This window comes from Camelus dromedarius, unplaced genomic scaffold, assembly GCF_036321535.1.
Source record: "Camelus dromedarius isolate mCamDro1 unplaced genomic scaffold, mCamDro1.pat HAP1_SCAFFOLD_180, whole genome shotgun sequence".
Taxonomy (NCBI): Eukaryota; Metazoa; Chordata; class Mammalia; order Artiodactyla; family Camelidae; genus Camelus; species Camelus dromedarius.
The window spans coordinates 3,802,341-3,815,496 of NW_026989839.1; positions in this window are offsets into that span (position 1 = coordinate 3,802,341).

Genomic DNA, 13,156 nt, shown 5'->3' on the forward strand with positions numbered 1-13,156 from the left:
TTCCTTATGTAGGATGAGGCTGCCGCCACAAACTGACTCAGCTTGAAATTAATATCCAAGATGAACCAGCGAATACACGTAAATATTCACGATTGTCAACTCTGCTCACGGGTCTGGGCCCTTCACTGCCTGAAAGGCGGTGAAATCCCCACCCATGTCAGGGAGGGAAGCTCCCCCCCACAGACTGTTGTCAACGATTAAAAAGCTCTCAAGATTTTTACACCATGCAAAACTGAAAGACATTTCTGCAGATGGAGCACTTTCTAAGGCTTAAACCTTTTTTGCCTACACTCAGCAAGGGGGAGAAAAGAAACATGACTCTGCAAAGTCTCTGAGCCTCACCACTCACAGAAGTAGAACCGCCTCAGCACAAGATGACTGTTCACATTGCAGGGTGAGAACAAAATAAAGCCGCCCCAACCACAGGCACTCCAAGAGACTGCGCTCAGCAGTCTTCTGCACACTCACGGTTGTGCAGCCCTCACCACCATCTATTTCCAGAACACTCCATCATCCCAGAAGAAACCCCCTGTCACTATCAGTCATTCCCTAATCCCCCTCCACCCAGCCCCTTGCAACCATCACCTGCTCTCTGCCTCTGCATTTGCTTATTCTGTGCATTTCAGATCACTGAAGTCAACAATATGTGGCCGTTTATGTCTGGTTCCTTTCACTTAACGTGCTATTATCAAGGCTTTTCCATGTTGAAGTGGTATCAGCATCTCTCTCTTTTTTTTTTTTTGAAAACGTTAAATTTTATTAAAAGGTGGTAAGTACTATCAAAAAGAGTAGAGTGGAGCATAAGGGGTGGGGATTCAAAGGGAAAAGGGCGGGTTGAGTAATCAGGGTGGACTTCCCAGAACAGGTGGCCTTTTTCATCTTCCCCTTTATTTTTTTTCCTTTTTATTCACCCTTACGTATGAATAATGTTCCGCTACATGGAGATACTACATTCAGTTCATCCATTCAGCAGCTATGTATGGACGACGTCCAGAAGAATGAGTGTAAGAGGTGACTAGCAGGGATGGCATTTAAGCAAAGGGCAAGATGTGCTTTAAAAAAATCCAACAAACAGAGGCACAAGGAAATTCAGTGCGTTTCTGAGCAAAGTGCATGCTTGCTTCTGCAGGACTACCGTGCAGGGCTGGGGAGGATATTGGCAGGAATCACTGGGAGGGAGTCACCTAAGAAGACCCCCCACCGAAATCAGCTCAGCCAATTCTCCTCCCTCATGTTTCCAGGTTTCTCTTATTTAATGTAATAGCACTTTAACTACACATCTGATCATGTGCATCAGACCATCTTACCTCGAAGCCACAGAAAATCATTCACTGACCGGAGCAGCTCCAGGACAAAACTGTGATGGACCAGGGAGTCCTGCAGCATCCCAGCCTGCAGGCACAAACCCCACATGTGCCTTGGTGATGTCCAGAAAATAAAATGCATGGAAATATCTCACTGCTGGTGCACGACATCTGCCCCCAAATTGCCCCAAAATCATGCTGGCAAAGCACTACTCAACCTTCTCAATACAAAAAAAAAAAAAAAAAAAAAAAAGAAAAAGAAAAAAAAAGCTAAGAAGGCAAATTTATTCTCTGCCTTTGAAAACCAGCAATCATAACTGCCAGTATCTGAGCTGGAATGCTCCTGACTTCAAAAACCACTGCGCACTTATTTTTCAAATGGGAAAGCATTTACGTATTCCACGTAGATGATATTACAGTAGGATTTTTATTTTCGAAATTTCCAGTTCAACATTAGCACAGGAAAGTTTATGTTTCAGCTTTAAAAAAACTCAATTATCTTCCACTTTCTTAATTTTGAACCTATTATTATTTTATAAATGGAGCTATGCTTCATATTATAAACCAAGTGTTTGGCTTCTGCAAACAAAACCTTTATGGCCTCACTATTTCAGAGCAAACTTTAATGATGTTTTGAGAGGTGGGGCCTGGGGCGCTCACTAACAGCTCTTTAAATACTGACAAGGATGTGCTATTAAGTAATGCAAAGGCTCTAAGTCCACATTAACTAGGAAACCAAAGAAACTACACCAAAGCCTTACTTTATCATTTTTAAATATTCCTATTTTTTGAATATTAAAGTTCTTAAAAGATATGATTTTTTTGAGAAAGACAACAGCTGTATTAAATTTCCTCTCACCAAGAAAGCAATCTTTATCAAGAGTAAAAACCCCTATGGAAATTCAAAAGACAGGACGTTTCTAGCTAAGTGAACATGCAGATCTGAACACAAACATAAATCCTATCAGATCTCACTCGAACCAGCTCAACAAAGTCCTGGGCTACCCTGGAACTTATCTCTTCTCTTCCAAATGTTGGCTGAGCTAAGATCATCACACAAGGCAGGGAAGAAGAGAAGAGGAAAGTCCACCTGGTGGCCTCCATCTGTTTTCTTCAAGCCAAAAGGCGCCGCAAGGGCGGCCCAGCTAACAAGCCCTCCCCATAAGGAAATCCGGCATCCACACTGCCCCTGCCGTCCCAAAGCAGCCCCAACGCCCCTCTTCCACTTGTGGCCTCCCAGCCTGTGAATGGTCTTCTAATGTCACTCCCCAGTTGGTGGCACCCTCCCACTCTTCCCCGCTACACACACACACAAACACACACACACACACGGAGCCAAGGCAGCCTTCCCAAAGCATAAATTTGATTACATCACCCCACTTCAAACCCTTCAGAGGCTCCCTGGTAGAGTTCTAGTCCCACCCCCGACCCTGCTCGCCCATCCTCACCTCAGTACCCAGGTCCCAAGTGACCTCAGGGGCCCCCTGACCTGCTCCTACTTCCTACTTGCCTCCAGGCTCATTTTGACTGTTTCTCAAGGAAGCCTTCCCTCCCTCCAACCTCCACAATTTGTTCCACTGTTCCTAGAACATTCTAGGCTAAGTCAACTTCTGACACTGCTAAGCTCCCAAGGAGCATTTTGCTTACTAATGTGGGTCCAATCTCTCTCCCCTAGACACTCAGAAGTGTGCGTGTTATGAATAAATGAATGATGGGGTGGGTCTCAAAGGGACAGCCAGACCTGCTCTCGCCCGTCCCGACCTTTCTTACTGTAGAATATCAGAAGCAAAACCAGAAGTACCTTTCCTGAGGGTCACTTCCTGCTGACACCCTTCACTGCCTCCTGTGTCAGTTCTAGTAAAACCCAAGCTCTTCGAAAGCCCTCCACCCCAGACCCTCTCCAGTGTCCTCCCCAGCAGGGGCACCCACAACCCTGGACCACACATGGCACTCTCCCCGAGTCCCCACCGCACAAGCCTCCAGGCCTCTACCTGGGCTGCTCTGCCACATGAGCCACAGTCTTCACGCTTTCTACTGGCTGACCCTTACTCTGTCTTCACAACTGAATGTAGAGCCCACTTCTTCCAGGAAGTCCTCTCTGATAATATCCTTTAGGTCTTGGCAGGGCTCCCTCTATAGCAGCACTGCATGGTGACCAACTGGGTGTTTGCTTGCTCCTTTGGGACCACGACCTATTGGGGGCCACATGGGAAGGAGTGAGAGATTACAAGAGGGGTGGGAGAAGCAAAAAGCAAAAATCACAGCTGAAGTCCCAAATTCAAGGATTCTTTCTCAGAAAAAGAATAAAATATTTCACACGTGTGCAATTTGGCTACTATTTTTGTGGCTTGCGGAAAGCAAGGGCTTGGTGTTCTAGTCCAAATCCCAGGTTACATGCAAAGAAATGTATATATTCATATCCAAAGGAAACCAGAGCTGCTCAACAACAGTTTGCAGTCAGAATTGAAAGGAATTTTGATAAAGGCAATCTCTCTCTCTCTCTCTTTTCTTTCTTTTCTGGCATCATATAATTTTAGAAGTATTTGCGTGACTAAGAGATGGCTACAGCCCGTGACTCTGCACTGGAGAGTTTGGGGCTGAGGAAGCCCAGATTACATTCACTGCGTAAATGCAATCACACCAACAAACTGACAAGCGCCCTTGTGGAGGAGCTGATGTTCCAAAGCAGGCAAACTTATGCAGTAAGAAAACTCTAAATAAAAAGTAAGAAATTCAATGTTCTGTACTCAATTTCATTAGCTATATGGGCCATTACCTGATAGTATATCTTGTCTAATGAAACCCAAAAATAAATTGTGAACGTTGATTTTCTTTATCTGACTGTTTTATGCTAAATTTGGATATCAAACCCACAATCCATACGGACAGCTCAGGCCTATGCTGCAGCACAGCTACATCCCGTAGAAGAAAGTATATCAAAGGAGAACTGGAGAGTTTCCCTTCAGAAGCTGCTAAGTCTGGTTTTGCACCTGTATATCATTTGCAACCACATCATCGTCAAAGGAGTTAAGACCTTACCTCTGTGGGGCGTAAAGCACTGCGGTGCTTCAGAACAATCAAAGAACACTGAGCTTTGTGAATCAGTCCTGAGGCACTTAAATCGTACTTTTTCTGAAAGGCCCCAAAACTGACCCACTTCACCATTTCACGTACAACAGGGAGGTACCGAAATTAGTAGAGAAAACATGCCCTTGAAGTCTGACAAGACTCTGCTTGAATCCTGTTACAGCATTTACTACCCTCTAAACGGACCAATAATTAACCCCTCTGAGAAGGCTTGCCAATCCGCAAAAGGGGGCTGCCACCACCCACCTGGGAGGCATGGATGAGAAAGCAACAAGCAAGTAGGGCGGCCGACTGGTACCTGACACGGGGCATGGCTAGTTTCCCTCTGCTGCCCTTGTCCCCCTTTAAACTTGTGCTGTTTCCCCGGTACCAAATGCCCGGAATAGACTGCCCGAATATTCTGTGTATCCATGGATACATGCCTTACCCTTAGGAGGCCAGAAAAACAACTGCCTCCTCCCCAGTCACTATCAATATTCTTAAGAATCTGGATTTTTTTGACCTCTAATTTGCAGGGAGACTGTTCCAGAATTTTTCAAGCACCATTCTCCATGTTGGCTCCTCTCCCAGCGCCCATCCCTTCTCACCTCAGATCCTCTGTCTGCCTTCTGTTCACTGGAAAGCAAGTCAGGAAGAGCGGGGACTCCCTAGGCCTCCTTCCCTCCCTGACATGTTAGTGTGACTACCTTCAACCCACGCCCCACTCCAACTCCAGCTTCTGAGGAGTCTACCCTCCCGGACCCTGCAGACTCTGCAACTTCCAAAGACACACATGTGGCCACGACCCTCCCTTCAGATTTCTTCCTGGCTGGCCCTGCCCACCCCCTGGCCCCTTAAGGATAAATGACATTGCCCTGAAAATCCCAAACGCCGCTGACTGACACAATAAAGCTGCATGGTCTGGGCTTTCCTCCAACCCAGGCACAGCCCTGCCCCACCTCAGCCTCAGTCTGCAGCTCTCAAGATGATCTAATTCACATGCGTGGCTGCGAACAACAGCTAAGAATGACGACTCCCAACGTGTATCTCTAGTCCGGCTCCTTCAACTCAGCCCCAGGCTCATAGACCCGAGTGCCTCTATGAAGTCCTAACTTGGATGAAAAATGGCATCTTAAAAATGCCTCATGTCCACCATTTACTCTGGAATTCAATTTCTGGCAGGTACCTCCCATGCTCCCCATTTTAGTAACAGACCCAGCATTCACCTAGGTGTTTGAGGTCACATTCAATTTCCCCTGTTCCCTCCCTTCAGCCCTGGCCTGGAATATTAGTCCTGTCATTTTCGTCACTAAGCCCATCTCAAGTCTGGTTCTGCAGGGACCACGGCCGGAACCCCACAAGCTCACAGCAAGGTGCACTGAGTCACAGTCCTCCGAAGGGTGCTCCCTGGAGGGGGAGGCATCTCTTGCCGCCAGTCACCTCAGAAGGCACTGGATTCTCACAAAGGAGGCCCTGGAGAAGGGACTCAAGATTCTCCCGTGATCTGAGCTTTGAAGGTCCCGAGGTCTGGCGGAGCTCCTATTAGCAGACACACTTGCCACTGAGCAGATGAGGATGGAGGAGCCCAAGCAAGGCTGTCCTCACTCCGACCCCTGGGCCCTCGGGAGCCACTGGAAAGGCCTGTGTCCAGGGCACAGCCCACCAATCACAGATCCCAGCCTGCATTTGCCAACCCGGACAGCCTAGAATCCTTCTACTTGCGAGACTTACTTCTGTTCCCCCCCGAGAATGTGATGGACTCTTTCAGAATGTCTGGCCTGTCTCAAGCGAGACCAAGTCAGTGAAGGATGAAGTGTCCACATTTGGACTAGAGCATGAAAGGAGAAACAAGGCCTCATGATCAGCATGTTGGTGGTGGCCAAACTCTTCCCCCAGGTGAGATGAACAAGGGTGGGGGTGAGAATCCAAGGTCTTAGATTGGCCAAAGCATATTCCTTCATGGCTGACTGGGGGTTGGAGACTCACTACAGCAAACTAACGACACGGCCGTCAGTGGGGGACGTCAGCTGCAACAAACACGGGGTCAGATATTTACTGCCATCATGGGTTAAAAGTAAATGCCGGTGCAGGGAGGCCTGCACGGCTGCTGGGGCAAACCACAGTCCCAGCTCTGAATGACCACTGGCTGGAGCAGAGAGGAAGCTACGGTCCCTTTAACAATCCCTGTGTCCACCAGATCCATGTGAGCCAGCTACTTAGGAGAAGGCCATGTTGTCCTGATACTCAGAAAAACCAGCCTCGTAAAGGGAACAAAAGAGTGGCGTGGATTTTAGACCCATTTCTGCCCCTTTATGTAGGCAAAATAAAGTAAATGGCACGGGGAAGTTGAATGCAAAAAAAAAAAATTAAATAACCAAACGGTGACTGATTCCTCCAACAGTGTCCCCTGCAGCTGCTCACCCCCGAGCCTGCCACTTCCTCACCAGTGACTGCCGGTCAGGAAGCGCCATCACACATGTCACACAGAGACAGCCAGGAACCACGTGCTGAGCACATTTGTGTAAAAGCAGGAATCGGGCAAGATGCTGCAGTCTTTGAATTGACAAGTTTAAATACTCCATGAAAAGAATCCCTCAGCAGCCGCCTAAATCAATTCGCATCTCACTTCTTCAAAACAATCAAACTAATTGAATAAGGGTGCATTTGTCACCAAATATAAGGAGGACCAAACAGGTTCCTCAAAGCAAAGATTTTAACAGATATCAAACACCAGTGGATGATGTGCTAACAAACAAATATTCCAAAAAATTAGAAAATAACAAGATGACTAGGATAATGCATGGATCAAGGCAGCTGAAAAGTTTCTGCTTTTTAAAGCGATGGAGACAACACGGAGGGCGATCTAGCTATTTCCAATGCAGAATATTCACAGCCACCTTTTCAGAAGCAACAGCGCAGTACAAGAGAAAAAAGAATAAAGAAAAAGGAAAAGAGGAACAAGCGAAAATTAGAAACAAACAAGAACAAAAATGACTTTGACAGCATGTACAAGAATTTACGTGAGTGTGTGAGGCCAGGGACGCCGGGAAGGTGAGACCCACCCTCACCTCCTGCTCCAGGGAAGGCAGGGGCCTGACGGGAGCGATGCTGCTAGGAGACCCCAACGTGGTCAGCGCCCCTAACCAAAACTCCACATACATGCGTCTAGGCAGCTTTTAAGCCACAAAATTTGGTCGCATTACAGGCTGGACAGATTTACTCACTCCCAACGAGAGTAGCAGGAGAGAATTAGTCTCTGCTCCTGCACCAAAACATTGTTTTAAAATTAATGACTGTGGAATAGTAAAAGCAACAATGGAGTAAAAGTGACTGGAGGAGAACGTGCTTGACCCGAGCTCACTGGCCGCATTATCTCACAGACGTTAAGATGCTGGCTGAGACCTTACGGTACCAAAACAGACAGATGCACCAGGAGGGAGGTTTAATGCGCTGCTGTATTTTGATGCTGAGAGCCATGCCTGGTACACAAGGTTCTGGGTAAACAATGGTGACAGTGTCAACACTATGGGCTAAGCAAACATCCAGCTACTCCGCCAAATCCCAAGGGCAGACTTCAAAAGGCAAAAACAAGCTGGCATTCTCTGGTGGGTCTGCAGACTCAGAACCAAGCAGTTGCTGAGCAAAAATGTCACCAGTGCCTCCTATGACAAAAGAGGAGGCACGGGACATGGGGCTCGGGCAGGGCTCCAGGCTTCCACTGCTCACCCAACAGTCTGTCCAGGGGGAGAACATGGTCCCTGCTTACGTTGCACCGATGCACCTACCTTGACTAACGCCTGGGGGCTCAGCAGGAGGTGACATGTGAGGTGAACAGAGCCAGCCTTAGTGTAGCCCGGTGCAGGCAGCTGTGCCCACAGCAGTGCCCAGGCTCCTAAACCTGCCACCTCATCCCCAAGGAGCAGAAGGGGGTGCAGAAGTGTAGATCACAGGGCCCTGCGAGGACAAATACAGATCATGGCCACTACATGTCTCACCCTTTACTAAAGTCATAGAGGTATGTCCCGGACAAACAGAAAATTCATTCAGAGCCCGCCAGGCACCACACGCAGGTGGCACTCGGGCCCCCTGTGCCTCTCACTCACAGGGCTGGTCTGGACTTTCATTTTATCAATTCTCTGGCATCTTCTCCTCCAACTTACCAACAAACAGAAAGTAGGATTTGATCTTAGGTAAGTTCAAGAATCACAGAGAATTGTCTCCAAAGCGGGCCCGGCAGCACATGCCAGGTCCTCCGACCGTCACCTGTGGTACTGCCATGAGCGCCCTCCAGACTCAAGGCCCGAGGCCGTAGGCCATGGGGGCACAGCTTCCCTCAATCTCCCCAGCAAAGGGGGACCACCTCTGGGCAAAAGAATAAAATTTTCTATGTATAAAGATGCATTGTAAGTGGGATGAAAGTTCGGTAATACACATGTACACAACTCATTAAAAATGTTTGTCAAATCCGTGATATATGTAGCGTGTTCGGAACACAGAATGTCATGGTGAAGGAAACTACGTAAATTACTTATCTATGGTTTAGAACATGCTCCAGGAGCATTTTACTGAAAAATCTGCCTCAGTTTGGAAACTGGTGTTATGAAGAAGTTGAAAAATCTGAGTAAATGATTTTAGTTGAGAATATGTATTCAATTTTTTATTAAAGGTCTGTAATAAACATGCTAACAACTCAGCAGTGAATATTTGTTGAATCCGAGGTGCATGTACAATTTTTGGGACATGGAATGTTACAGTGATGGTATCTATGAGAATGAGATGTCTATTTGATAGAACATACACCAAGAGAATTTTTCTGAAAAAACTGCCTGATTTCCAAATCTGACGTCAGAAAAAATCTGCAAATCCTGAGTAAATGTTTCTAGGTGAAAATATGCATTGTATGGTGGCTGAAAGTTCGGTAATCCACATGCTCACACTCATTAAATAATGTTTGTCGAATCCGTGATGCATGTAACATGTTCAGAACACGGACTATCACGGTGATTTAAACTAGGTAAATTACATATCTTTTGGGTAGAACTCTATCCAAGAGCATTTTTCTGTGAAATCTGCCTCATTTTCAAAACTGGCGTTAGGAAAACCTGAGAAATCTGAGAAAATGATTCTAAGTGTCAATATGCCTTAAATGGGGAATGAAAGTCCAGAAATCCACATGTTAACAACTATGAAGTGAATATTTTTTATATCCGTGTTTTATTTCTTGTGTTCGGAACACAGAATTTCACCGTATTGAAACTATGTAAATTAAAATTCTATTGGGTAGAACTAGCTTGAATAGAATTCTTTGCCAAAAATTGCATGATTTTAGAATTTGAAGTTTGGATAAAGCTGTGAAATGAGAATAAATAATTGTAGGTGTAAATATACCTTGTATGGTGGATGAAAGTACGGTAATCCACATTCTCACACACATTAAATAATATATGTTGAATTCCTGATGCATATAACGTGTTCGGGATACGGAATGTCATAGTGAAAGAAAGAATGTAAGCTACGTGTCTATTGGGTAGAACTCGCTTGAAGAGAATTTTTCTGCAAATGTGCCTCATTTTCTAAACTGCCATTAGGAGTACCCTGTGAAATCTGAGAAAATGCTTCTAAGTGTCAATATGAATTGAATGGTGAATGAAAGCCCAGAAATCCACATGGTAATAACAGTGTAGTAATTTTTTTTCAAACCGTGATTCATGTAGCGCTTTCGGAAAATGGAATTTCACGGTAATGAATCAATTTAAGTTAAATTCTATTGGATAGAACTAGCTGGAATAGAATTTCTCTGTGAAAATTGCATGACGATTGAATCTGAAATATGGAAAACGCTGCAAGTTGAGAGTAATATTTGTAGGTGTAAATATTCCTTTATGTTGGAAGAAAGTTCGGTAATCCACATTTTCACAACATATTAAAGAATCTTTTTCTAATCCATGATGCATTTACCATGTATGGAACTTGGAATTTCACGGTGATTGAAACAATGTAAATTACTTCTCTATTGGGTAGAAATCGCTCCAAGAAAATTTTTCTGCGAAAACTGCTTCATATTTGAAACTGGCATTAGGAAAACGCTGCAAAATCTGAGAAAATGCTTCTAAGTATAAATATTCAATGTATTGTGATGAAAATTCGGTAATCCACATGCTATCAAATCTGTAATGAATATTTGTTGAATCCATTATGCATGAAGCATGTTCAGAACACGGAATTTCACGTCCAGGGAATTTATGTATATTACATTTCTCTTGGATTAAAATCGCTCCAAGAGGTTTTCCCTGAGAAAAATGCCTGATTTTTGAAGCTGGCATTAGGAAAACCCTACGAACTCAGATTAATAGATTCTCGGTGTAAATATGCCATGTAAGGTGGATAAAAGTTCTGTAATCTACATGTTCTCAACCCGTTGGAGAAAGTTTGTTGAAACTTTGATGCATGTAGCGTGTTCGGAAATTGGACTGTCACTGTGAGGGAAACTATGTAAATTACATTTCTTTTGAGAAGAACTTGCTCCACGAGAATCTTTCTGCGAATCTGCCTCATTTTCAAAACTGGCATTAGGAAAATCTTTCGAAATATGAGAAAATGCTTCAAAGTGTCAATATGGCTTTTATGGTGGATGAAAGTTCGGTAATCCTTATGCTAACAACTCTGTAGTGAATATTAGTCGAATCCGTGATGCATGTAGCTTTTTCTAAACACGGAAATTCATGATGATGGTTTCTTTGAAAATTGCATGCCTATTGGGTCAAACTCGCTCCAAGCGGATTTATCTGCAAAAACTGCATGATTTTAGAAACTGACATTGGGAGAAATCTACTAAATCAGAATAAAATTTTCTATGTATAAAGATGCATTGTAAGGGGGATGAAAGTTCGGAAATACACATGTACACAACTCATTAAAAATGTTTGTCAAATCCATGATGTATGTAGCGTGTTTGGAACACGGACTGTCACGGTGAGGGAAACTATGTAAATTACTTATCTATTGGTTAGAACATGCTCCAGGAGCATTTTACTGGAAAATCTGCCTCAGTTTGGAAACTGGTGTTATGAAGATGCTGAAAAATCTGAGTAAATGCTTTTAGGTGAGAATATGTATTCAATGGTTTATTAAAGATCTTTAATTTAAATGCTTACAACTCAGCAATGAATATTTGTTGAATCCGAGGTGCATGAACAATTTTTGGGACACGGAATGTTACAGTGATGGTATCTATGAGAATGAGATGTCTATTTGATAGAACATACACCAAGTGAATTTTTCTGTGAGAACTGCCTGATTTCCAAATCTGACATAAGAAAAAATCTGCAAATCCTGAGTAAATGTTTCTAGGTGAAAATATGCCTTGTATGGTGGATGAAAGTTCGGTAATCCACATGCTCACACTCATTAAATAATGTTTGTCGAATCCGTGATGCATGTAACATGTTCAGAACACGGACTATCACGGTGATTTAAACTAGGTAAATTACATATCTTTTGGGTAGAACTCTATCCAAGAGCATTTTTCTGTGAAATCTGCCTCATTTTCAAAACTGGCGTTAGGAAAACCTGAGAAATCTGAGAAAATGATTCTAAGTGTCAATATGCCTTAAATGGGGAATGAAAGTCCAGAAATCCACATGTTAACAACTATGAAGTGAATATTTTTCGTATCCGTGTTTTATTTCTTGTGTTCGGAACACAGAATTTCACCGTATTGAAACTATGTAAATTACAATTCTATTGGGTAGAACTAGCTTGAATAGAATTTTTCGGAGAAAATTGCATGATTTTCGAATATGATGTTTGGATAAAGCTGTGAAATGAGAATAAATACTTGTAGGTGTAAATATACCTTGTATGGTGGATGAAAGATTGGTAATCCACATGCTAACTTCTCTTTAGCGAATATTTGTCGAATCCGAGATACAAGAAGCGTGTTCGGAACACAGAATATCATGGTGAGCGAATCTCTGTAAATTATGTGTCTATTGGGTAGAACTCGCTCCAAGAGTATTTTTCTGCAAAATCTGCCTCATTTTCAAATCTGGCATTAGAAAAAATCTTCGAAATATGAGAAAATGTTTCTCAGTGTCAATATGTATTGTGTGGTGGATGAATGTTTGGTAATACACCTGCTAACAACTCTGTAGTGAATAATTGTCGAATGAATGATGCATGTGTCTTATACAAAGCACGGAATTTCATGGTGATCTTATCTATGCCAATTACATGTCTATTGGTTAGAACCTGCTCCAGGAGTATTTTACTGATAAAGCAGCCTCAATTTCGAAACTGGTGTTATGAAATCGCTGTGAAATCTTAGTAAATGCTTTTAGATGGCAATAAGTCTTCTATGTTTTATTTAAGTTTGGTAATACACATGTTAACAAATCAGCAGTGAATGTTTCTCGAATCCATTGTACATGTACCGTGTTCAGAACACGGAATGTTACGGTGATGGTATCTATGTAAGTGAGATGTCTATTGGATCGAACATGCAGCAAGAGAGTTTTTCTGGGAAAACTGCCTGATTTTTGTAACTGACATTAGGAAAATTCTGCGAAATGTAAGTAAAGGTTTCTAGGTGTAAATCTGCCTTGCATGGTGGTTGAAAATTCGGTAATCCACATGCTCACAGTCATTAAATAAATTTTGTCGAAGCCGTGATGAATGCAATGTTTTCAGAACACGGAATGTCTCGATGATTGAAACTCTGAAAATAACAATTCTACTGGATAGAAGAAGCTTGAATTGAATTTTTCTGTGAAAATTTCATGATTTTC